The sequence below is a fragment of the Nipponia nippon genome, unplaced genomic scaffold, assembly GCF_047370975.1.
Source record: "Nipponia nippon isolate SJK-2023a ecotype South Korea unplaced genomic scaffold, ASM4737097v1 scaffold_13, whole genome shotgun sequence".
Taxonomy (NCBI): Eukaryota; Metazoa; Chordata; class Aves; order Pelecaniformes; family Threskiornithidae; genus Nipponia; species Nipponia nippon.
The window spans coordinates 12,824,299-12,850,130 of record NW_028262324.1 but is presented as its reverse complement, the minus strand read 5'-3'; the positions used below and the strand labels follow the sequence as shown (position 1 = coordinate 12,850,130).

The 25,832-nt window shown below is 39.2% G+C and overlaps 1 protein-coding gene across 2 annotated transcripts in view; it reads right to left on the bottom strand.

The window, feature by feature from the left end:
- Positions 1-25,832, bottom strand: part of CDH4 (cadherin 4) — a 461,862-nt gene that overhangs the window by 411,386 nt on the left and 24,644 nt on the right. The window contains exons 1-3 of one of the 2 annotated variants that reach the window (XM_087750191.1): positions 13,606-13,642; positions 12,676-12,737; positions 12,197-12,244 (exon numbers count right to left, since the gene is read on the bottom strand). The exons of the other annotated variant lie outside the window; for it this stretch is intronic. The gene's annotated coding sequence lies outside the window, so the exon portion shown is untranslated. Of the gene's footprint in view, positions 1-12,196; positions 12,245-12,675; positions 12,738-13,605; positions 13,643-25,832 lie in introns of those variants that run through there. 2 annotated transcript variants of the gene reach the window in all.

Sequence of the window (25,832 nt, the reverse complement as noted above, 5' to 3'; positions counted from 1 at the left end):
GTGAAGAACGTTCTTAGACACATACTTATCTTTAAGGACATGACAGTTCTACTGCAGATAACGTAAACGCTCAAAGACTTAACCATCCTCCTGGAACTGAGGCTTCCTAACAAACTCCCGCAAGTGATAAGAAGTTGTGGATGTTTACCTTAAACAACATCTTGAATATCTGATAGCCTTTTTTTTTTTTTGCTTTCATCAAACCAGGAGGTTTGACCCCAAACCAGTTCACACATTTAAATTAACATGCAAATTATACACTTAGATCACCTAGAATCTGCCTTTGAGGGACAGAAATTGTTTGACAAGCTTTATGATGACATTTCAAGAATGATGCAGCTGCTTGCAACAGGGCATTTAAGATGAGAGAAAGCAGCATTTAGCTCCATAGTCATTCTGCCTGTGTTGATGTCTGGCTAAAACCTCATCCTGAGGAAAAAAGCAGATTTTTAATATCCAACTCCTAATCATTATCACCTGCTAGAACAAAAAGTTTCAGGTGAAAATTATATTGTTAAGTCCAACAGCTGGCTTTGAAGACTTCAGTAGCACCTCTAGCTGCAGAGATAATGGGAACACCCTCCTGGAAGACCCTCAGAAAGTAGGATTATAACAATAGAAGCACCTTTTTTCCCCAAGGTGCCTCTCAGACGGTTCCCCCAGAGATCCAGACCAGGCAAAAGCCACTGGAATTCTGGGAGAAAGTGATACAAACCGCCACAAAAATCAGCATACTGTAAGAGCTGACAGACACAAACACACCATGCAGACATCTCTAGCAGGTGTCTGAATATATGACAATCCCTCTCCGAAACACTTCTGGAGTCAGCAGCATGCAATGTGACATCGGGGCTTTCAAGTCAACAGGGAGCAGGATGCCTGGCTGAAAATAGTAATTTTTGTTTCATTGTACTGTGTCACCAACACCAGGAGCTTGATATTTTGTGATTAGCACCAAGAAGAATGCTCCCTCAACATAAGCAACACTGTACCGCATCGCTAGGAACAAGCGGAGGATGCTGCTTAGGGCACTGAGGTCTGCATAGGCTTCATATAATTTTTAAAACGTATTATTTCAGATCACTGCTAGAAGTGGTCTGGATATTCTACCTTAATAGCGAGAAACTAAAATATGAAGAAGATGGTTGAGGTAAGATTTTAAGAATGATCTAACTTCCTTTTTTAAAGCATAGCTTAAGCTTCATAATTTAAGTTAATTTGCATGGACGAAACCCCATAGGAAAGCCACAAAAACTACAGCCGTTCAAACACTAACGCAGCAGTAATGATGAGGGCACAACTACCAGGTCGATGGACAGACAGCAACATTTCTCAAGAGGTTTCTACTCAAAAAGAGAAAAATACCATTGCTCTATCTTCACTGAAGTTGTCCTTTTTTTTTTTTAGGCTTATCTAATTAAATCAATGCAAATACCCACAAAGCTAGACTTATTTCAGTTAAAGACGCAGTTAAATTTCTTTTAAATTAACTTGAAAAAAAACAACTGTCAAATAGATTAGATATATGCATTCCTCCAGTTAAATTAAACTTCAGTTAAACTGACGGAATAATTCATCTTAAATGTCAAGAAAATAATAGGAAATGTCTCATATTTACATACAAAAACAAAGTTCTGCAGAGTCTTAAACTAAGAATTTCTGTCGAACATCTGGCTTCACACATGGTTAAATTTCATGGTTACTAACAATTTTAAATTCAAAATTTTCAAAGAATTTATTGTTTTGCATAATTAAAAAAAAGTATTACTGATAGGACCCTAGGGTAGACATGGTGATCCACAGACAATCAGACTTTTAGGAGATTATGGGTTCCAGCTGTTTGCCTTGCCTAGTAATCTCCCTAAGGTGCTGTTTCCTCATGATACCAGTAATCACTTTTCATGGGTTTACATAAAAGGTGCTGTATATCATCAAATCAAAAGAAGGTTATTGCTCTCCTCTTGTTATGCTGAATATGTGGCTTAATCCTAAAAACAGAAAGCCAAAATAAAATGTGCATTTTTACATTACAGTTGACCTATTCTTTTTTATTCACTATATATAAAACCAAGCGTTGAAGTTGCCCATTAACAAATTGGCTTCAACATTACCTATCAAATCATGTAAATATATTCACATTTTCAAAAGTCATCCTTGTCCAGTAATGCTGACTTGTCAAGTTATACTCAGGCTGAAAAATACAAAGCCATGACTTGTCAACATATTTCATCTTCTTAGTTTCACTCAGCAACAAATCTCAGCCATCATGTTTATTAAAATACAGATTGTTCTTGTATCCTGTTGAAAACTATGGGAGATCTGCCATGGCAAAAATTCCCACTGCCTTGTAAGATCTTTTGAAGTTAGAGTGAAAACTCAAGCATTTCCTCTATCTTGTCTGCATCTGACAGAAACAAACCTTGCATCACTCTTCTGAGGCACCAGAAATAGTCTACAGTTAAGTTCATATAGCCATGAAACTAGTGGGGAGGGGGGGAAGAGAGATTACAACTGGGCGGCTCACTCCTCTGTACTGCTGTCAGCAGCTTCTTTGGCCGCAGCATCTGAGCCACCGCCAGTTCACAAGAACTAAGTGACCTTCCTAGAATTTGGAGCTAGGGACTCCCAGAGTCTCCATGAGCCAAAATCAACCATTCTAAGCCATTTCCCACTTGTTCCAGCTGGAAAGCTGAATTTCAATGAGGTTGATTTACAGTAGAAAGGAAACTGAATATTAAGAAGCACCACCATCTACCTTTGGGGTAATGCCTGTGGAATGAAAATTGTTCTGGGCAGCAAGATCTAAATTAAAAATGCACGTGTCTAGTAGGCAGACAGTACTCTGCAAAAGCAAAATCCACAGCAAACCACATCTCTCTCAAACAGGAAAGCTGTAGGTACCACACGTGTGGATCACGCTTGGTTAAAGGGCTACTGTTGTTTCAAGCCAAGACAAAGACCCACCTGTACACTGAATTACCATTGTTCTCCAGAAAACTCTGGCAGTTGTGCAGCCAGTGTGCTGAGCTGATCGAAAGTCCTCTATCACCAGGTCATTTTTATATTAATTTCTCCTAATGAGTACATATAACAGACAACAAGAGGATGGCATCTGTCTTGGACAACTGCAGACCAAACGAGGGAGTAGGAGAGCCAATGTTTTTGGCTGCCACATCTGACACTGAAGAGCCAAGTCCACCGGCAGGAATGCCGATCTCAGACCTTAAACTGCTGCAACTGGTACCGCACACACGCCATGCCCTCTCTCCCCTCCGCTTTATAGTAGTATAAATAAGGGCATTTTAGTCTTATGGACCATACTTTCACACCGTATTTTCCCTAACGGCCTAGAGTAGAAGTCTTAGACATGCTCATACAGGTCTATAAACTTTATTCTGCCACACTTCCCCTGAAATACCAACCTGGGACTGGCCAGGACCATGCATGGTGCTTGGTTTCTGCAGCACTCTGATGTGCTATCCCAGCCCAGCACATAGCAGCTGCTGCAATTTTCCTAGTTTAACTATTCAGCCCCTTTAACTTGCAGTACTGCAGCAACTAGCGCACATTGCTGGGAGAAACTAGTCGCAAGGGCAGGTCTCTACGTAAATTTTTTCTTTTCAATGATTTTTCTGCAGCAACATTTATCCCCTCGTTTTAACCAATCTATACTGCATTTTCACACCACACAAAACATCTCCTAATTAACAGAGAGACCCTTTTTTTGTAGAATAGTTTACTGCTACTGCTCCATTAGCTTATGGGAAATAATTTATTGCTTCTACTCAGAATTTTAATATCATCATTCAGGACATGTTATGATTGCAGCTTTCCTTATTGCAAGGTTTCCTTTCTGATTTTTTTTTTTGTAGAAACTCAGAGATCTGGTATTTAAAAAGATCTTTAAACCAGAAAACCTGCAATCTAGTACAGAGACTATGTTAAGGAATGGGAAGGACAAAAAGAGAGTTTGGATATAAAACCCACAAAATTCTGTGGTCTAAATAGACTTTCACTGACAAGATTAACACTAAATATATGGCTAGACAATGTGAAGAACCTATGTTTCCAAAAAACGTAAGAGAGAGACATTTCATGAAGACACATGGTTATTTACAAGCAAGATCTATTAGTGTCTACAGTTTAATATTTCAAGCTACAGCTATTACTCTCCAACAAATCCATTTTAAAGCAATCCTTGTAAAAACACCCTAACAGCATGTATAGAGGTCTTTTCTACTATCTGAACAATCTTCTATTAAGCCTACGATTACAATAAGGATCATCATTAACGTCTCTAAACATCGATAATATTAATGAAGATACTGGAAGCACTGATCTTTTGGTATGCGTGAGCTAGGTGTTAAAGAGAAACTCTCTAGCTGCAGTTCTTCCGATGGGAGTTCATGTGGACATCTTTATTAAGATTAAGCCTACACGCCCCATGGTGAAGATGCCAGAAAAGCCAGTTACAGTGAACTACTAGCTGACACACCAGAGGCAGCGTACCTGACGCAGACAGGCAGAATGGAACGAGTACGAACCCTGGCTAAGGAAATGTGCTTGGTGTTCTCAACAAAAAAGAATAAGTAACATGGATTTTATAATTTTGTATCTTCTGCCCATCTATTTTAGCATAAATACCGATGCAGGTACAATCAATAAGGAGTTCTGTTGCTGACTTCAGCAGAGCCAAGGTTTCACTCATGGTATCTAAGCACTACAGACTAAAATACAGATTGTAATTGTTCTAGGGTTTTCCCCAATCACGAGTATTAACTAAGAATGGGCTATACTCCTTTTTGACAAAGACAGCACACAAAAGTTCATATAACAAAACTCGCTGTCTTAAGTTGACAGATGACAATAATTTTGCCATATAAATGTCTTCCGTGACAGCTGCACAGGCCACATCCATCAGCGGCTCCTGAGAGGGCAGTCAGAGCACACGAAGCCCTCCAGACCTGCCTAAGGATAAAAGCGGGAACTGCAGGGGACAGAGGCGGATGCCAAGAGCATTAGTCCTAAACCCTCAACAACCCTGACTCCTAAAATCGTATCATCCCTCCCTTCACTCCCCTGCTAAAACAAGGGCAAGAAGTTTTGTGACCATCAGGCAGTTAAAGTGCCTTTTTTTAAGATAGTTTGAGGGCACCAGGGGGAACAAAAAACCCAAATAAACAAATAAAACCACTCACCATATTTGGTGTCAGTCTTTACTGTCAGCGCAACTAAAACTTTTCAAAAATAACGAAAGCTCCACAAATGTTATTAGCAAAAATTTCACACTTTTTAATGGATATTTACAGTTCAACACAGTCTTTTAATTACTTTTGCTATTTGCATCTGGTGGTTTTGGGAAATGTTGAATTCAGATATTAGACTATCAAGGACCACTGGCTGTAGTCCAATAAGAAACTGACATCAGACTAGTTAAATTAGCCATCTGTCCTAAATAAACACACATCAGAACTACTTGTTAATATTCTTTCAACCCAATCTTAAGTGAAACAAGAACTTTATAAAAGGCGGCAATTGTGATAAGGTAGACTCCAAGGAAGTTTACGTCCATCTGTTTTATAATGTGTCTTAGTCTCAGTACTTCAACTCCGTAACCGCAAAAAAATGTCCTAGATACGGCATAAGAAGGCCACACAATAACAACCAGATTTCGGTCTTTAACTTGTCATAAAAGTGAATTAATGAATTACATTTGTACCAGTTACTGTTCTAGTTAAATTATTACCAGGAGAGTGGATTTATAATATGCTGGTTCCTGTTCTCATTACAATCCATTCTCACGAGAACTTACAATCAGAATTTTAATGCCTCGTTCATTCTGTGAAAGATAGCTGTAAAAATATATTAATTTGACCTTTTCAAAATTTTGTTATTTGATTTGGTGCCTATTCTTATTTGCTCCTATCTACAGCTCCTACATTTGCTCATATCTATAAATTACTAGGAAATGGAAGTGTGTCAGTAAGTCAGAAGACTTTTCTGTTCATTTTTTCCAGCCAGGGTGAGGAATACAATCTTACGACACTCCTTCAATACCATATGCAGGCCAAACAAAGTCACTGCCTTAAGCAATCATTACACTTCGAGTAACATTTCATCAATGGTGAAGGAACAGCGATATCCTAAAAGTATAGCAAAATACAATAAAAACCCATTCACAGTGGGCATAGCAAACGAACCCTTCCAATAGCCAGTCCCAGAGGATGACCTAAATCTGACACCTATCTTGAGGCAAAATGAATCTCTCTGGAGACTCCCCCCTCTCTGTACTGACTACAACAGGAGCCTTGAAGGCTTAGATTACAACATAAAGGTGTTTTTAATCCTCTTAATTGTCCTTGCTCATGAAAATACGCCAAGAAGCTGAGCTCCCAGGGACCTGGTATTAACCTGATACACTTCTACACTGAGACAGACCCAACAACCTGTGCCTGAGGAGCTGGTGGGAAGCAACTAGCACATGCACAAAAAAGACATTATAGTACTAAAACGAGTATTTTATCTCTTGCCAACAGCCCACAGGGACTACTCCCTCTCGTGAACTATGCACAGACTTGGAATCACTACATCAACCTTCTGCCCACCAAAATATTCCATGATGACTTCATCTGAATTAATCTTAATTTCATAGCATACAAGGAGGTTAACAGAAAGCAGATTTATCAAGTGGCAGAACTTGACCTTTATTTCATACCCAATACTGTACAGTCAATCTCACTATTCTATCTCTAAATCTGGCGTTATGCTACACAGCTTTGTGGTACCAGTGACAGGCTGAGGACCACCAGTCCAAAAAGACAACATTCAGATGCTATCTTTCAAGCAAACTGATGATCTGCATTTACAAGTTTTGGGTGCTTTATGTGACACCAGATCCTAGAATTTTTTTTTTATTTTTCATTGGGGTCATAACACCGAGCAAGATAATATGTCACCTTTCAATCACCAATTTTTTAAACACTCCTTAGGGTTCCACTTAGCCAATACACTATTAAAAGTACACCTAGCTAATGACGTGCGCTATCCAGGAAATTGCTATAAAATTCAACTGCTGCTCCATAGCATATGCTGCAAACAGGAGATGATACTTTTTTCAGCATCACATCAGACTGGACCACCAGTCCATTCAGGACTCTGAAGTAAACCTCGTACAAGATCAGTATCATCCCCTCCGGGAGAAAAAATGAAACACACAACATCAGGTAACTCTTTTATTCCTCATCTGGTGGAGTTTTCAGAGATTCTACTCATCCTGCACAATTCAACCCTTCTGTTCTCACAGCAGCCTCAGTTATGATTTTCCCTTTTTATCTACCTTGTGAGCAAAGGCTTCTGCTGTACAGCTATCTATGATTACAGATAAACACACATGAAAGGCAGTTGGGCAGAAATACATATATATACACACACGCGCGCACTTCTCTAGGTCCCTGGTTCAATTTCAGATGAAGCTAGGCACAAACCAGAACTTTGACAGACTAGCACTTTAAGCAGTCAGTGATGTAGGAACCTGAACTTCAGCGATTACACCGTTGATGGATTTTGGTTCCTAAGTTGCTTGGGTACTTCTGAAAATTACACCCATAACACTTACCTCATCATTACATGAATAAAAGTTGCTTGAGCCAAACCTGACTGCATTTCCCATCATATCCATCACACGGCTGACAACAACAACAACGTTCAACCCCAAACAAGGACAGCAGGTGAAACAGATGCCTCCCTGTCTCCAGCGGATTTGCTGCTCAGGGGGTTTTGGAGCCATAAGTCACGTCTTGTACACAACACTGCTCAGCAACCCAGCTCCTTTGGGTATGAGTTTTGAGTAACCATGTACACACACCAGGTAAGAGAACACGTGAACCTCCTTCTCTATGGCAAAGCCATCTCTAAAAAGTTTTTTGCTTATGTCCCAGTGACTTACTGGAACCTACATTTAACCTTCTCATTTCAGATTAAATTCATCTGTCCTACTTCTAAAGACACATCGTCATGGTTTGGTGTCTTTTATGCAGCTAGTGAAAAAAATCCTGAAAGTTGAAGTTGTACTGTGCAGAGATGACGTTCCTGTTATCGTGTTGCTGATCCAATGAAGGTAATAGCACACAGTATTGTTATAGTGAAGCTGTTGTGACCTTGAGATGTTAATTCCCAGAGACACAAGGGACTGCAGATGTCAGCATGGCAATGTTTTTGGCTTCCACAGGGGACGGAGTGTGTTCGCAGCTCTGCTCTTACAGCAACCCCTACAGTTTAGCGCACAGAGTGGAACTGATGCCTGTCTCCATAGAGACCTCCTGTCCTGCTTTCAGAAACGGAAAGAAAATGGGAACTATGACAACAGACGAACCTGTGGGATGAGAAGGCGTAAACAAGTCAGCAGGAAGCCCACAGTAGTACACTGGGGCCAAGCCTACTGTTTTCGTTGTTACCCGATATTAACATAAACAGATAACTAGAAGTACTGGGGAACTGAGCTGTTTGCATAACCAGCACCAGCAATACCAGATCCACACCATCACGGGGCTGAGCCACAAGACAGCGGCTCAATGCACATCTGGATGCTAGGAATTCAGACTGATGAGGAAATACCTCCATTTCCCTCCTGGCCTTGCAGTGTTATTGCTGTCATCTTGCCATCACACAGAGGCCGAGACAAACCTTTAAGACATTACTAGACTTATCACAACATCCTTACCCAAGATCATTTTAAGTAGAGAAGCGATGTAATTAGTTGATGAATAAAAAAAAACACAAAAAAAACCCAACTTAATTTGCTACACCTTCTTTCAGACAACTTAAAACAAACCAATCTGCACTTCTAGACAAATCTAAACAGAAAATACCTCCTGCCTTCTCTGTATGAGCTACTCCTATATACCTCACTGGATTGAGAAAACTTTTCCACTTAAGGGCAGAAAAATATTCAAGACTTTAATAGAAAACATCCCTATCTAAAAAGCATCCTTGGTATTAGTAAAGCATTTTTCAAAAGCAATTTGCTTTAAGGATGATAAAGTCAGCTTTTCATTGTTTTATTAGAAAGCACCCAGAAGGTCGTTACCTCCAGCACAGAGGGATCCATCTCCTGGATAGCAAGAGAGACAGCAACAGGCAGCTGTTCAGCAAGTCCTGGAAGAATTAGAGCTTGTAATCAACTTATGGTCAATTTTTTGCAGACATAGCCTGGATGCATGGGCTCTAAAACATGGTGCTATATCAGTCTCAACCTCATTTCCTAAGTGGCAGTACAATAAGATTTTTTTTTTTTTTTTAAAATAGGTGCAGTATTTGTTCAGTGACTCCTGACTTGCACACCTATGCCCTTTTCCTACAGAGGAAAAACAACAGCACCATCACCAAGGTATGTTCTCGGGGTAAGGCAGCCACCTAAAATAAAGCACACTGTATTAAAAAAAAAAAAAAAAAAGCTTTCCTGGAAGCACAGGGCCTCTCCGAGATGAACAGTTTTCCTGTCCTCTGCACTATCTCTACATAAATATCAGTGCTTGACAATTGCTCTTTAGATGTTTAGCTATTTCACTGACTTCACTCAACAAATTCATAAGCATTTCACCAGCTTTTCAGTCACACACACATCCCCCCCCCCATTTTAGAGGGTTACCATCCACTAACTCTTCCCAGCATAATGTTGCAAAAATCAAGTTGCATGGGTTTTGAAGCAGTGCATTGTCCAGAACTGTACGTGCAGAAACATTCTGTACTCATTCCATTGTCAGTAATTAAATTTGCTGTTCCCATCTGGGACACAATCTTCCCTGAGTTTGCAACAGAATCTCTTTGTCTGATTGCACTGATAGATTGAGATGATGTTCTCCTCATTATTATATACTTCAGATAACAACAGAGATAGAAAGGGACCACAGCCACTGAGGTCAAATTTTCATATCATAAACAATATATTGCCTAAATATAGATTTAACCAGCCACATCCTGGGATGCCCTTTTGTAGGTACACGCTACAGTGCAAGTAGCATTTTGCAGATTTAGGGATGGGAGGTTCATCAATTGGTAAAATAAATACTGTAATTAATCAACTTTTATATTTTACTAGTAAAACGAACAAGGCTGGATAACCCACTAGAAAGACTCAACATAGTTCCTAATTTTAAAGGGAGTCATTCAAATTTTTATTCCTTTTTTATTTTAAACCACAGATGTTCAGGTGAAGATGCACAAGAACTGCTCTCTGAATGCTTTCACTGAACAGACCTTCACACAGAGAAACATGGGACAGAGTTAAACACACAGATGGACATTTCCAGGCTTGTTTAACAGCAGCAGCACCAGTAAGCAGGTCATTTGACGGTTGCCCCCCAGAGCCACATATGAATTTATCCGCAAAATGCCACAATGAGATAAGGAAGCTTTATCATTTCTGCCACACTTGGAAGAATTGCACAAAGAACCTCCTGAGGTCATACATGTAATTTATAGACCTACGAAAAGGGGGTGTTCAAGGCAAGAGCAAGATCCCCACACAACAAGAGCCTGCGAGAAGGTAATAGTGCGTAGCCAGGGAGAGAGACCACAATAAAGGAGGAACCCATTATATCAGATCTAAGCCATATTCCGGAATGCAAATCAAAACGCAAATGGTAGATGATCCATGACACAGACTCATTTTTCATGGGTTCACAGATAAGGAGCTATTGTGGCAGACAAAGCACAGCAAGAAAATTTATATTTTTGAGAGAAGCGCTTTTGCTCTTGCAAGTATTAGCAAGAGAGGCAGGGCATTTAAGACCAAGCAGCTCCCCCTTCCTTGCCTTTTTTGTTTGTTATTTAAAGTTATGTTTATAGGCATCATCATCAGTCAGCTATCTGAAGGGCTTGAAAACCATACAATTAGCTGCAAGCACACTTTATTGTAAATAAACTCAACCAAAAGACTGTAAACAGTTTTAATCCTGTTCCAAAGTCCATCAGAATCAGACTCCTATGGATTGCAACAGGCATTTGATCAATCCCTTTTCACACTGGTGAATAAACCAGAAAAAAACAGTTAAGTTAGTCTCATGTTTAATTTCATTTGTTAACAAGTTTATTCACTATCAAATATTGGAATCCATCAATGACATGACTACCCTGCTAAATCATCATTACCAAAGGCAGTACGCACTACCTTTAGCACAATATTTTATCTTCCCAAAAGATGCAGCATTTTTCAATGAAAAAGGGAACTCTTGCAAAAAAATCTAACAGCTGAGAAGCTGATGAGTTCATCTTTCCTCTTTCTGCCCATCCCCCTACCATATACCAGCCAAAAATTTATTCAGTCTCACTTAAAATGAAAAATGTGTTTTGTCACCACTAACGATTTAAGAGAACTACCCAGAAGACAAAAGTACAACTGGACTGCTTTCCTCCAAAATCATCCCAACTTGGGGGGAGGGGATGTAAAAACTCACAAGAGCAACAGTGATTCACAAGTTTGAAATGACCTGCGTGAAGTTTTTGCTAAGGTTGAGCTCAGGCCACTCCAAGGGTAAGACACTATTAAAAAAAGGTAGAATCTCTTTCAATTTAAGGTTCTCATCTCACCACCTTTTCATATACTTATGCACAGAACAGGTGTATGCCTGAATAATTTGTGATATGCACTTTGATAGGAATTTTTGGGCAAGTCAGCAGCTAAGAAACTTCAAACTACTTCTCTAATTCACGTAGGCAAGGGAATTTTCACTCCACAGTACATCTAATGATACTGAAATGTATTACAGGCCAACGCGAGCACTGTGAACATCTTAAGGGAAATGAGTCTTGTGTGCCACGGAGGAGACCAGAATGATGCAATTGCTTTTGTTAATGAATGGTCCATCTCTTAATAGCCAAGACTTGTCTTATATGATTTATGCCTGTTGATCTGTGATTAACCGCCACCACCACAGCAAGATTTACTGCAGTTCATATTATAATTGGAAGTAAATTGACTGCTTAGAATAAAAAAAACCACTGAAAAATCTGTAATAATGAGTATGGTATAGACTGCATTTCCTCGGAGCTTTTGTGAACAACACGCATTTGTCTCATCAATCACAGAACTGCATTTTCATGTCAATCAATCACCACATTAATGGGCTGCTCCATTTTCCACTGTAAACATGTATTTACTTTGTAGAGTTGCTTATAGAAGGTGGGAATCAGCACTTACCTCTCAAAGGGTGCTTCTCCTTGAAGAATTGAGAAAGTCAATATTTATCTAATGAGGGGTAAAAAAAAAAAAATCTGAGGTAAATGTTCTCTTTACTAGGGAGAAGAACGAGAAGCAGCTGGTTTGATGGCTTGGCTCATGCTGCCAACATCCCTTGTGCACAAAAGACTTCAGCCAGGAGCACCACTACGTGAATCTAGTGTTCGCACAAGCTGTTGTACATCAGAAATGCCCTCAATTTAGCCAAGATAGGATAATTTTGTGTTCTCATTCTTTGCACCTAATTATCTTTATAGTCAACTTTGCTTCAGGCTGTAGGTTCGTGCTGTATGGCCTCTCAATAAATCTCCCCACTCTTCTATGTTCAAAATACTTACACACCAAAGAAGTATAAAACAGGCTTATGCGAGCAAATGGTGGAAAGCCTGCCTGCCTGAAAAAGCCAAGACGACTATTTATAATTACCAGTAAATACATACAGTGTGTAACTGACAACTCTTTATCTAGCAGAAATCAAAATGCAGTGCCAACAGCTGAACATCTAGAACAAATAAATACATTTTATGAAGTTCATACAGAACCACCTTAGGACACACGTTTTTATGTAAATGCACAGTTTGTTGTTTTACCGTTATTTTCATTCTTCTCTGCAGACAAGACCTCTTATGTAAAAGAGAAACAGCGGGTACTAAGAGGGGTGAAGACTCGGACAAGAAACACAGCAAATCCCCAAATAAAATCAGAAGAGCAGACAGGAAACCAACCGCTATAGCATGTGTGTGTGAAGGCAGCCCCAGGGCAGCTTCGGTTAACGTCTCAGCAAGTTACACAGGTTTTACATGACCATTTACTTCCCAGTTCAATAAAGCTTGAATAGGTACAGTACAGCAATAGCTCCTTCAACACACACTACCTATGCTTCACCCCTGAGACACAGACCACTCTCCCAGAGCAAAGCAATTTTTTGCATGCTTCATAATGGTGGAAGAAGCAGCAGTATGTTCACATTTACAGTGCCATCTGCTTGGTATTGGCGCTTTTGTGGTAAGCGCTGCTTCAAGCAAGAACACACCAACCATAGCATTGCCCACACAGCTGAAAGCACACTATCTTCACCAAAAGAACAGCATGGGCCTTTGCTAATTACTTCAAAAACGTTAGTTTGCACAGCTGAAATATTCCATATAGGTCACACACACCAGACCAAGACAAGTTAAAGCTGAGTTTTAGGTGCCACGTCCCTGGGAGGGAAGGCAAGCCACATGCTAGGCGCCCCAGCGCTTCCTCACAGAAAATGAACATCTAAAAATAAGATACAGAAGATGCAGCATGCTGAGCACTTTGCCATTAAGAAATTTCAAGGAACTGGGCAAAACCCAGAATTCTGACTGTCTTATGGGTGTCCTCACCTGCTCGGGAGTCACGGCCCCTGCCACGCGTGCAGACCAGTTCCCCAGCTTACCACAGCAAGCACCAGTTCCCAGCACCCACTGGCCTCCTTAAAAAACAGGTCACCACCCATGCAATCAATGCAGGAGCAGCTACTTTCTAATCCCACAGCTGCCCCAAATCTCTGAGATGGTGGTAGCTCCAGGTGCATATCAACATTCAACCTTAGAGCAGAGGTTCACTGCTCCCCCTTTCCCGCTCAAAGCTTGGTGGGGGTTACAGCAGCCCCTCCTCAGTTCCTCTGCAGATCCTCAGGCCCTGCTGACTAGAGAGGATGCTGGGAGGAATCAGGGTCTAGAAAACTAAGGAATTTTAGGCTTAACCAAAAATTTGCTTGAAGAGGGAGAGGTGTCTCCAATAATCTTAGAATTCATGCTATTAAATTCTACCCCTCTAGTTTATTGAGCCACCTAACCACTACATGCCATAAGGTCAGAATCACTTCAAATGCTTAGAGAAACTGTACCTTTTAACACTACGTTCTTCTGTTCTTCTAGAATAGAAATATGAAACATGGCTTAATTTGGGGGAATAGAAAGATCATTCACGTGGGAAGCATCAGTATCTTGTTATAATGGGCTTTTAATTAAGCAGACGTTGCACAGTGCTTGGTATGATAAAGTAAACGCTGTTAATGTTTCCCCTACTATTGCCCCTATCCTATGAAGCAAAATGCAGTCACAAAATGAAGTGAGAAAATAACAACTTTATTGAATTTTCAGATTTATGAACAATAACAGACCCCAAAGCTGTTATGTGCCAGTAGATGGCAATCTTCAGATATAGTAAAAATGTGTAATTAGCAAATGCAAAAATTGAAATTAGAACTGTGTGAGAAAAAAAAAATATTCCATTCAAGGACTGAAATTGCTCAGATGTTATTCAGAAACACTCAAGCTTCATTTTATAAAAGACAAAAAGAGGAGAGAGAATGTCTTTTATTGGTTTGGTTTTACTTTTTATCCTAAAAATTTAGATTTTTTTTTTTTTAACAAGTTAAAAAAAGAGCAGTACGGAGCCATACATTAACCTGAAAACTCAATCTTTTTTTCTGGACAAGTGAAATATTTGAGGTTTTCACTAAAATTCATGTTTCTGGTTCCCTTGAGCATCCCTCACATGGCCAGTTTTACTTGAGTAGATGTGGCCTTCGGCCTGCAGGTGGGTACTCCACTTGAGGGAAGAGGAGACGGAGGACTACACTTATGGAAATGGGAAGTTTGAATATTCATTGCTATTAGGAAATAAAACTGTGTACACAAATTTACTAGTTTAAAATTCAACTGCATCTCCATCTCATAACACGTGGTCAATACATCATCAGATATGCAACAGAGTACATTGGTCTATATTTGATTTCTGTTCTTCAGAAAAGCTGCACTTGAAATTCTGCTTACTGTTGATTCTTGATTTTTTAAGACCTCAGGACACCATTAAATGACAACACGCTTATAACAGCAGAAGAAACCCAATAACACTTTCAATATCCGTGCTGATCCTAGCTCAATGTGCAACCATGGGAGTGCTGGACACATATGCCACTCTACTGTGTCCATCGATAAACAAACACTTTACAACACATCAAAACACATCAATTTCTTAAATAAAAAAATATTTCTAAGATGAAAGTTAAAAAATTAAATATTGCTTATATTACCAAATTTAAACACAAACACTTGCATGAAATTTATTCCAAGACAACTCCTTCCACATTCACACAAAAGTACTTATTCTACTCACTCAAGCCTGATTTATTTTTATTTTTTCATATTTCCCCTTCTACTTGAAGAAGCCTCATTTTATTCAGACACGGAATTCCACTCTCGTTCAGGAACATTACTTCTTTTATATTTATACAGGTAAGATGAGAATCAAGCCTAATATAATGCTAATGTGGCTCTTGGGAACACCCTCATTGACCACCAGGTCTGACGGCCTCTTTGGTTAACTCTGGAAAGGTTACAACTTCTTCGAGAAGTTCAGTTGCTGTCACCACATCACCGTAAGGAGAACCATCAGGCACTACATTAGCTCTTAGCAACTCCTGCTCCACTGCAGGGAATATACCCAAATGAAAATGGGTTCCCACTATAGGATCATACTGTGAGGTGGAATTACATCCAAAATTGTATTTGTAAAAGAAGCTCCAAATTCACTGCCTGTGATGGTCTTAAAAAAAAATCATCTAGGCACAGCTCAGACACAGAAACCTTCCATCCTGCTACCAGAACTCTCCAAAGGAAACTCTCAGCCTCCAGAGAACAGAAGTGGGACAGTTTATCAGCTTTCAAGAGAATGACAGAAATGGAAGTTAAACAAAATCCGTAACAGCTGGAGCAATTTTCTTGGAATTAAAATTAAGAAGCCTGACAGTGTCATAAAAGATCTCAGAAAAAATAATGCAAAGGATGTTATTAAAGTAAGGTTTATGAAGTTTGAGAATAATTACAGATAATGTGTATTTATTACTCCTATAGGATCAATCTGTGGCACAGATTTTCATATCTGAAGCCAAACTTAAAGATACTTATCATATCTGTAGTTATCTTTGCTCTCAACTCTCCCTCATCCCCCTAGCGACACATTTACTGTTTCCATTTGTGATATACCAATATTCTTCATTTTATTTATTACAGTTTTCTCTTTGTAAGGAAAAAGAAGGAAGCCTATTTTAATCTTTGAAAACAACCCCTACATTTCTGAAAGGACCTAAATCCAAGGAGTAAAAGTCTATGTCCAGATTGCCATACCGGGCTACATACGTAATGGCTGATCCATTTTAAGATCAGAGATTAAAACCCTAGAGTTAAAGAAATACCTCCAAATACTCACTGTATTCAACAGTCAGAGGAAAGAGTAGATTTTCTGCTCTTTTGAGGACACCTATCCCAGCACATAGCAGGGCAAATTAAGATCTCTGAAGCTGAAATACTATCTACCTCACTGGGCTCAGCATCCACCTATGAGGAAGGCTGTAACTAGATTTCAATTTATTGAAGCCATAGGATCAGCTCCAGACAAAATAAAGATTCATCCCTGATGGCTGTAAGAGGGAGCAGGGCTCAGCAGCAGGCATGGTTTAAAATGTTCTGCATCCATACTGCACCGACCTTGCAGGGACAGTCAAGTCAGCAGTGCTTTTTGGGAGAGGGTTGCCATAGGGCTCTCAAGACCTCTCTGAACAGAGGTGAAAGACGCTTTTGTTTTTTCCCTCCCTCTCCCCCAACGTGATACTGTTCCCCCCAAACTCCCACTCAAAATGCACTCATCGCGCCATTAGCTCAGTCCTCCCTGTGCCAGCGTGGCTGGGTGATGGCATAGAGTGGCAGAGCTCAGGCTTGCTGCACTTTGCCACACGGGAGCTGTGCAATGGAAGCACACCACGACGGCTCCAGCGGTACAGCCAGCCACGACAGTTTCCTCTACATGACCAAAATCTCCCGTATGCATGGATAGCACCTTCAGGCATCGCTGCTGGGTACTCCATTTTCTCCCACCTCCCGTAGCTCCAGCCCTAGCAATTCTGTATGGAGAAATCATTTGTGAGATTCCCTCTGCGGTGTAAGCGCAAAGCCCTATATAGACATAATTGATTTTTCAAGAGTACTTAACTCTTGCAGTCTAGACACCTTTACTTCAGTTCTTAAATGAGAATGCAAAAGGCCTATTTTTAATTCTGAAACTACAGTTTACCTTATTTAATAATATAGAAGGCATCACTATTCAAAAGCCAAAATCCAAACATGCAGAGGGGAAGAAAACCACCATATACATATTTCTGTAAATAAGTTTCCTCTCATTATGATAAACACATAACTTCATGATACTTACTTGCTTAAAAAAATACTTACTTTCAGAGGGTATCTGCATCCTTTTTACCTAGCATATGAAAAAGTTTCAGGCACAAATAAGAAATAGGACAGAATGCACTAACTATCCTCTTGGCCAAAGTCAAAATTCACTTTTTCTTTCTTGCATTCTCCACTTGTCTTGAGCGACCCAGTCGTGCTTGTTTCCATTAAAAAGGGGAAGGGGGGGGGGGGGGGCGGGGAATGGCATTTTCTTTTTGAAAGTTATATATGGCAGTATTCCTACACACTGGTCTTGAAAACACAACTACCTTTAAAAGAGAAAAAAAAAAGAAGATGATCAAGTAGCCAGGCAGACAAAACCTCACTGTTTTCTTTTGCTAAGAATAGCATCTTAATTTCCTATGACAAAAGTTAACACAACCTTCCCCAAACATGTTAAGAAATTTCACTACTGAACAATTTCTTTTATCACTATATAATTTTAAAAGTTAACTTGATCAAAATACACCATTTAAAAACATCCAGGCTGTCTCTAAGTCTTGTACCAATTACCTTGCAGTACTACACCTTTTCAACATTTCCAAGAGAAACATCATCACCTTAAATACCCTCATTCGTTCTGAAAATATTCTTATCTCCACATCCTATAGTGGCACCTAAGATCATTAGAACTGAATAATTAAAGAGAAAGAAATCCATTCCAGTTTGAAACTTTGAAAACTTAAACCAGCTAAGAATTTGACCCAGAGCTTAACTAGCAGATCCCACAGTTCCGTCCCCGACCCCGTGAAACCCTGCCCGGCAGCACTCCTGCCAGCACCCCTGCTCTCTTTGGAATACAGCCAGCAGGACATCTATGCCATTCTATAGAAAAGAAAAAGCTGGTATTCTTGTACACCATCAAATAACCAAATCTTCAGCCTTTTCAATGACTGCCTCAAAATATAGGCCTGTTCTGCTAAACGCTGACACATATTTTATTTTACTTCTTTAAATCAGCAGGTATGCCAATGATGGTTAAATCTTTAACGGAAAATAGAAGAAAAACAATGAAGAAGGGAAAAGTGAAAAAAATTAAGTCCTTTTCTACTTCTGAAAAACTTTTAGAAAAATTATTCTTGAGGAATTAATGGAAAGAAACTATTTTTTATACACAGTATTAAGTGATTAAAAGCTTGTTCATCACTTTGCTTAGTTTAATTTTAGAAAGGCCTACTTGCAGATTCTTTGAAATGCATAATTAATTGATAGCAGCATGGTTACATCAGTACAGAAGTGAATGATAGATGTGAAGTGGTTTTTCCACAAAAAAAAAATGCAACCAGTACAGGGCACAATTACAATATCCAATTCACGCCGCCCTCCAATGAAGCTGTTTGATCTGCACATCTGATCGCACAATCATCCATAAATACCACTTGCATTAAAATTCTTACTGGTTTGCAACTCATTTTGACTCGTGCAAGATTTTTTTTTTTTGTCAATTGGATCTGACAGAAAAATTAAAGTAATCCTCTTTTACCTCTGCATTATCCTTTAAGTACTTAAGTTTTAATTATATCTCAAGTCTACCTGAAGACATTTTGGGCAACTTCCAATAATGTGCATAAGCAGTTGAATACAGTGTAAAAGTGCATGTAATTTCCAAGTCCCCAGTTGTTAATGAAATCCCAAACATTCAGATTTTAATTGAACTAGATAAAGATTAAGAAGCTTAGCAGCAGCTGGCATTGCGAATTAGTTCTCAGCAGATTTTTATGTTGTACTCTAAATCATTGCTTTTGTAATCTTCCTAAATTGTCCTTTATCTTGCTAATGCAGATATGATTCTCAGAAAGCATTAGGCTTCTACTGTTCCCATTGCCTGTAAAATCTTGAACTGTAAAATCTTAATAGTCTTTTTTAATAAGTATTATGATCTATATGTATAATGTGCATTCAATAAAATCTTACTGTAATTAGAAGAAAAGTTTTTAGGTTTTTTACGTGACCTGTTTTACAGATCAGATTTATTAAATAGCATAAACTGTTGGAGCTGCTTTAAGACCTATTTAGAGCCGTCTGGCATCAGATGAAAAAACAGTGCTAGACCCAGTGCTTGGGGCTTGGCTCTCTAGGAGGTTCATTAGGAAGTTTGCTTCTCCTTCTGGTTCAGAGCGCTCGGCATAAACATAGTTATGCCGCTTAAACGCCTGACTACATAATCAGCAGTGATCAAGTAATATCTGGCTTGCAAAGACTTTCCAAGACTCAGAGAAAGTCTTCAGATTAATGCCTGTGTTAATCAGCTGTTCCCACTCCCTCTGTCCTCTCCTTCCCTCCACCCCAAGTCTGACGCTGTGAAGAGCCCTGCACACGCAGGTTCTTTCTGCAGGACCCAGACTATAAACTCGGCAGCGAAGGTCTGTATTTGAAATAACCGTGACGAATGCTCTCTCAGGACTTGTTCATCATTATAACAGCTCTTAAGAGAGTTACAAGCGTAATTATTACTTGCATAGTAAAAGGGGTTATATTTATGCATCTCAGTTGAGGATGCACTTTTCTTATTCACGCTGATATAAATAAAATTGGAGTTCCTGTCTTTATGGGAAAAGTGTGGGAGGAAAAAAAAAAAAAAAGATAAAGACTACTACTACCATCATCAAGAAGCAAGAAACACTTCAGTCAATTTTTGTCCCTCATAAAAAATTCAAGTTATTTTCCCAGCTAAATGGTATTGGTCTTTCAAGTCTGTTGGTAAATGACCAACTAATGCAGTTACATATGCACCGAAGAAATTTATAAAGAGATAACACAGCCAACTGGCATTAAAGTTTTGAACAGAACAGAATTTTAACAGTTCCACTAAGGTCTTTTACTACTAAGAATCTTGGCTGCCCCAATTTTTTTCCTAATAAAGGAAATGCTTGGCAGAATAACAAACGTGAATATTAGAAGAGAGGAAATATCTTCACCTGCACTTCTTGAACTTTTTTTTTTTTTCTTAAAATGAAAAGCGTGGTGGCATCCAGACTTAACTAATGGCATTTGAGTGCATTCTGTTGCCCCAGCTTCTTCCCAACTGCATTCTTCCTCTTTACCTCATGTATTGAACAACGAGGTGGCATTGACGCCTGCTGCCAAACAGTCAGCATGCCCCAGCGCAGGGACGGCTGCATTTCAATGATGAGTAGTGATCACTAGTCTGTACCTCTCTTCAAAGAATCATGTTTGGTTCAGCAAGCTTTGAGATCTTTGAATGAAAGATGCTGTAAGTAGCGCTAAGCAATTTTCTCTCCCTCAATCTAAAATGAAGCTGCTAGCTTTTAATGTCTCTTTAGGCCCCTTATTACTTGCCATTTCCCCTTAGCAATCTTCTCATTCCAAATACTGACATTCTGGCAGCCCAGCTATTTTCAGAAACTATTACCTAAGTTTGAGATTGTGAATTTTTTGCTAGGTATTTTTTCCAAGCAAGCATTTTGCTACCTGAACTTCAGCAAACTTAAAAGTAGATTCAGAGACAGAAGTCTACTTATCTTTTTTTTGCCATAAAACAAGGAGTTAACTGCACAATGTTGACTTCTCATTTAAGCCATTTTCTGAACTACAGGTCTAGTTCTAAAAGTGACTTAGGTAGTTTAGCCTCAATGTTCTAAGCTTTTTATAAAAGCTTGACAAATTTTTTCCTAACATTAAATAACACATTCTTTGGATGTTCCAAGTTCAGGTAGGGCTTTTAGATGCCTGCTGCTGATTCCAAGGTGCCCTAAATTGAGCATTCATTGAAAAGCCTGTTAAGAATTTTGTGCTTCAAATTACTCCCATAAGAGCAATGGAACTTGGCTCCCAAATTGCTTCCAAGGCTGGAGGGTTTCTCTTGGTTCAAGACAGCCCATAAGTAAGAAGTTCGATCCAGTTTTTTTGAATGCAAAATAAATTACGCAAAAGCAATTGACACCAAAAGGAATTTTGTCATGGACTTTATCGGGAACACACTCAGTTCCAACCCTGACAGTCAATCATCCCTCCTGCAGCCTTATCCTCAAGTTTCTCAAGAATTTACTAACACACTATCTGAACAAGAGTAGCAAAATTGGAAATATTCAATTTAGAACAAAAATGAAACATTTAATTTTCCTAAACATACAAAAAGGCATGCAGGAGATCAATCATTCAACAAAGTATTTGTCTTACTGCATGAGAATATGCAGGGTGGGAACTGCAAACGAATTGTAATTATTTGGACTCCTGTTAAACAGACTAGTGAGCCTTATAATGAGTAACATAATCACTTTAAGACAAATACACTAAATAAAATAATGGATCTTCAGCACTGCTCTGCATAATAATGCTAACAATTTATGCTTTATTAAGTAGCTAGTTGCTTTATCAAAACCTGGAATTCTGAACCTCTGAAAGTTGCAATCTCCATTGACCGGAGGATTCATTCTTGATTCAAGAGACATGCAACGGCAGAAAGGAACTTCCATCAAGTTCTCACACAGCTTTAAGACCTGCTTGTGGGGATGCTGATTGTACAGGACAATTGATCAATAAAATTCATGTATTTCAATCCTTTCCTTCTAACACACCCCCACTAGCCCTAATTGATTTCTCCGCTGGCTAACGACCAACCCAGATGCTCACTGACTTGAAAATGACTGACCAGCACTAAAAGGCGTTGTGGCCATGCCCAATGGATAAAAATGATTGAAAACAGCTAGATAAGTTCTTTTTCTGGTATGTAACCACAGATGTTATTACTTCTATTACTCAAATCATAAGGCAAAGAATGCTTCATCAACTGACTACCTGAGTTACTGGAATTACCCCTTCAAGTGCCACTTGCAAGCATCAAACATTTTTCACAAAATTTCACATTTAGGTGTGTTAATAGGTTGTCTTACATGGAAAAAAAAAAAAAAAAAAAAAAAAAAAAAGAGTAAGGACCTCACACCAAGACATAGACAAGGAATGCCTGCAGCAGCTATAAAGGGAAGGCAGAAGTGGGGCAAATCTGCACCGGCCCAAGGAGTTCAGACAGGAGCTCGGGCAGCAGGAACAGGCTGAAGCAGAGAAGCTGCCATGTTAATCACCAACATGCAAACCAGTGAAGATACTCCAGGATCAAAACTCATCATGTACCAGGGTCACTTCAGAGAACAGAAAAAAGGTCCAGTGACGATCTCACATTAAAGGTCCATAACCCCATCAGAGGAATTTACTAATGAAAATTATTTTATCCAAAGAGCTCTCATACGCCTAAGTAGAAATGACAGGTTTCAGCGAGTCTCCATGGAGAAGCAGAAAATTACATTTTAAAATGCTGCACAAGTTTGAAGGATTTATAAGCAACAGAGGGGCCCTTAATGTGGTGTCTCATACGCACAGAGGCCAAACCATATGCTAGGGGAGACTTGCAGAACTGGGCTCTGGAAAAGGCTCAGTACCATCCAGAAAAGAACTTCCCAAGGAAGAGTAGGTTTTTCTAGCTTTTGATTTACATAAGAGTTTTTAGAAGTGTATGTGCTAGAATAGCCCAGGTTGGAAGGGACCTCAAAAGATCATCTGGTCTAACCTCAACATTTTTATTTATTGACTGCTCAGTAAATTGGTCTATGACTTGAGTTAAAAACACAAGCTCTGACTTGCATCCAGAGTTACAGTTTTTGTTGGCATAATGATTTCAGGAATGCAGAACTCAAACATAGAATTTATTTTCTTAAAGCTAGGAATTAAGAATTAGTTGACTATCGGCATGACTTTTATTAAAATAACTTTCTTCAAAAGGTCTTCAGAAAAGGCTCATCACCAGCAGGTATTATCGCCCAACTTATTCAACTGGAGACAAGCACTTCACCTGTCATCCAGACTACAAAAACCAGGTGCTCGCTGGATGCGCACAAAGGCTTGTGGTTTTTTAAATATTAAATGAAAAAAAAAAATTCTACTTCTGTTTTGCTCTCCATTCTATTATGTGAAAACAATTTACCTGCTTTCACACTCCAGCTACGATTACTTTGGTTTCACTTCATCTAAATGCAATGAATAATCTTGGTCACAGCTAGCGAGATAAAAGCTAAGAGAATTCATTTGTTGTTCCATGCAGCCACAAGACACTGGTGACACCTGTAATGTTGGGAATGCAACTGCATACTGACTGTACAATCTGCTTCACTCACAGACCCTAACACACCAGCCTCCCAAACCCACTCTATTCATTTTTCTAATAATCACACCCATTTTCTGGACAAATACATAACGTCGTAAGAACAGATCTATACTGACAACCAGGGCCAACTGTATAATGCTCGTCTAAGTGGCAATGAGATTCATTAATTAGGTTGCTGCTTTAGAGTGTTGTTCCCCTGCAGCTATGTTCTGCTCAAGGGTATTTTCAATAGTATTGAATAGATGAAGCAATTACTAAGCAAAATCCACTAACTGATGGCCAGTGTCAGATTCCTCAGGCCATACTTTCAAAGGGTGTATATATATTTACTTGAATGAGTGATTGAATTTAGAGAAAAAAAAAGCAAAGCAAAAATCCCCAGTGAGACAGCTTATGTGTTCTTCACTTTTAGGAGCGTGATCTTTAAAACAAAGCTTCCCATTCTGCAGACACAATACTGCAGACACAATTAAGATGTAGAAGGGCTAGCTACAGGATACCTAGCTGCCTGATTGCACACGGAGATCAGGCTGTTTGCAATCTAAAGGCACATACTTACTCTCACAACTAATGGCAGGCAAAGAGCTTTATCTACAATTATTTGCTCTCTTTACTGACAGCAGTATAAGCAACTTGTAAAAATAATAAAAGCTCGAGTCCAGCTAAGTGTTTCCTGTACATGCTACTTATTGGTTTATTCCAGTAATGTCATTTTTATAAGATGACATATCCCTGAACATTTAAGTTAAATAAACACAGCACAAATATTTTGGCTTTACTGTAAACATGTGGAAAGATTTTCTTCTTGTGAATTGTTGGGTTGGCTTTTTTCCCCTTTTTGCTGCCTCAGTTACTATGATGTTTAGACTGTGCCTCATGAAAGTTGGGAGCAAAAGTAGAAGAGTTTTCAGGCAGGAGCATTAGTTTGAAAGTTTAGGATATCTGTAATTCTAACTGATCTTCCACCTGGCATTAAATCTTCAAAGAATGTCAAAAAGTATCTTAAAAACTTGAGATGCCTGACTGTATACAGAGGAGGAACAGATGCACCTCTATAATTTGCCCATAAATAAGTAAAAATGAACCCATCAGCTGTTCAAAGATACTTGCATGCAAGCAGGCAAACACATCCTTTTTTCCTTTTCTTGTTTGTTTTTGGTTTTTTACAGTGTTTATAAACATCTTCTGAACCAGACCTTACAGGGTGCTGCTAAAAAGCTTTAAACACTGATGTGTTTGTTTTTAGAAACTTACTATGCAGAAGTGCCATCTCTAAATAAAAACTTTAGCCACTGCCCTTGGCCTCCAAATTCAGTGGGACCCATATATGGCAGTAAAACATGCAGCCACAAAATACACAATTTCTTCTCCCAGAAATAGAGAAAGCTCAGTCTGCAGGAGCTTCCTTTAAGGTCACAGCAAGTCAACTGCTGAAAAGAAGTTAACATAATAAATTAAACTATTCCTGAAACCCAGCAGACACTTAACTGAGTTCTCCTAGATTCGCCCCCCTCTCCCCCCCGCCTTTGGTCTCTGGTTTTAGGCATGCCTTTGAGCAGAAGTGCATGCCCTTCTCCAAGCATTCATCTAGCTGTGCAAAGAAGGGGAAGAGGAGAAAATCCATAAATTTGAAAGACACTTACCTAAAGTTTTTAATGGAGACCAGTTTCAAAAGACTTGATTTTTAAATCTTTTGACTAGTTTTGGCCAGTCCAATACCACTTAGAGTGACCAACTCTGAAACTTCCTCTTTATTCTTTACAGATTAATAAATACATTCCTAAACACTTATTTAGGACACTGGGCCCACTCCCTCTTCTTCCAACCAATTTGATCTATTTATCTAAAAAGTAAACATGACCACTGACAGGAGAAGTGGACTAAAGGACAGGAATTTAAAAAATCCTTCAAAGTAACCTGCGCAGAAACGACACGCAATTTGTGACTTGTGAATTCAAAATATGTCAGCTACAGAAACACAAGTGAGGAATTCATGTAGTAGGAAATCCTTCAGGCTGATGGGGTTCCCGAGTTTGATAAAAGTATGTCTGGGTAGGTGATCAGATGGGGTATCATGCTGATGCTTTGTTCTTTTTAGTAGGCTGTGCTGGTTTCTGTAATGAGCCAGAACATCGACATTTGAATTACACGTCTATGAAGTAATCCTTTCATTCCCTTATCTTGAAGGAGCAGAATGAAAAGAAACAAAGAAATCAGC